Raw genomic sequence first — 2,009 nt, 5'->3', positions numbered from 1 at the left:
CGTGATAAGTTATTTTTTCGACATGTGCTGCTTCATTACTTTGATTTGAAAAAAACTGCAGCTACAGCTCATAAATTGCTTTTCGAAGCTTATGGCAATTGTGCTCCATCGGAAAGAACATGCCGAGAATGGTTTCATCGATTTAAAAGTAGTGATTTTGATGTCAATGATAAAGAACGCTCAGGTCAACCGAAAAAATTTGAAGACACCGATTTGCAGGCATTATTGGACGAAAACTCTACTCAAACGCTCCAAGAATTGTCTGCAGCATTAAATGTTACTTCGATGGCTGTTTCCAAACGTCTAAAAGCAATAGGAAAAATTCAAAAGGAGGGAAAATGGTTACCACACGAATTAACCTCAAATGCCATTGCAAATCGCTTAAACATCTCTATTTCTCTGCTCTCCAGGCAGAAAAAAAAGAGTTTTCTGTGGCGCATAGTGACTGGCGATGAAAAATGGATATATTTTGATAATCCTAAACGAAAAAAATCATGGGTTGACCCTGGCCAACCGTCCACATCCACACCAAAGAGAAATATTCATGGCCACAAAGCAATGCTTTGCATTTGGTGGGATATGCAAGGCGTCGTCTACTATGAGCTACTCAGACCGAACGAAAGTATCACTGGGGATCGATATCAATCACAATTAAACCGTCTGAATAAAGCATTGTTGGAAAAAAGGCCAGCAGTAGCCAGCAATCGACGTAAAGTTATGCTTTTGCACGACAACGCTCGACGACACGTTGCAAAAGCCGTTAAGGAAACACTGATGCAGCTTGAATGGGAAGTTCTCCCGCACCCAGCGTATTCACCAGACTTAGCACCTTCGGATTATTACTTGTTCCGGTCGATGCAGCACGGCTTGGTGGATACACACTTCAGGAATTACGAGGATGTGCGAAAATGGATCGACGAATGGATTGCATCAAAAGACCAATCGTTCTATCGTCGCGGAATCTATGCGTTGCCCNAAAGATGGGAAAAATGTATAGCTAGCGAGGGAAAATACTTTGATTAATATATTTTTTGCTTTTGATGTCGAAATAAATGAGTTTTTTAAGCAAAAAAACGGCGGAAACTAAGTTTACCACCTATAAAACAACTTTAAATGATTTCACAATACTAAATTAGTTAAAAACTGTTGAATAAGTTTATTCACTTCGTATCTATATATACATAGAAAGAGAGTGAGAGTGAGAAAGAAAGAGAGTGAGAGAAAGAAAGAGAGAGAGAGAAAGAGAAGCATGCATCGTTCAGGACAAGCATGAGCATGTTACTGCGCATGACAGAAAAAAAAGAAATGAATCTCGTCCCAACGTATCTTGTCTTGTTTCTTTGCCGCCATCATGTTCAGACGTGTAATCTTTGTGCTCCTAAAAATTATTATTTGTTAATATAATTTCTGGTGTTCTAATAAATAAACTTGACAACATTCTAATTGTTACGTCCTGCGACTCCACGGTTCCCTTCTTTATGCAACGCAGTATGGTGAACACTCGGTAGAATCGAATTTTATCTTAAACAAAAGCGCAGAGATAAAACGGAGACTAAACAGGAAACTCCCGGATAGAGAACAGGAGATCGATCTGAGAAAACACGCGACAGTAAAAATTGAGTAAATACAGAACGAAACCGCGCTCCCTAACGAAATAAAACAATAAATCCGGGAACGAAAATTCAAGCTCCGCGGGTGAACAAATGCTGGACACATGCAATAACAATTCACATGTGCGAAGAACGACTAAGCAAAATTAATAAATCTCCTTATCTCCGGAAGGGAAGTTTTCAACGGGTAGGACNGCTAGAGACCCTCTAATAAACAATTCTGCCGAACAAAAATTATCTAATTTAAACACCACCTGCAAAAGCAGGAGACGCTGTCGCACAGATGGTGTCTACCTTAATAGTCTTTTAACAAATTAGAAATCACCACCGTTTTTGGTGGAAGCGGGCGAACCGACCAAGCGCTCTGATTGGAAGCCCCGTGGCTACCAAAAAGCGCAT

This window comes from Pseudomyrmex gracilis, unplaced genomic scaffold (assembly GCF_002006095.1).
Source record: "Pseudomyrmex gracilis isolate BER0280 unplaced genomic scaffold, ASM200609v1 scaffold_642, whole genome shotgun sequence".
NCBI lineage: Eukaryota > Metazoa > Arthropoda > Insecta > Hymenoptera > Formicidae > Pseudomyrmex > Pseudomyrmex gracilis.
The sequence above is the reverse complement of the archived record's forward strand: the minus strand, read 5'-3'. Positions refer to the sequence as shown.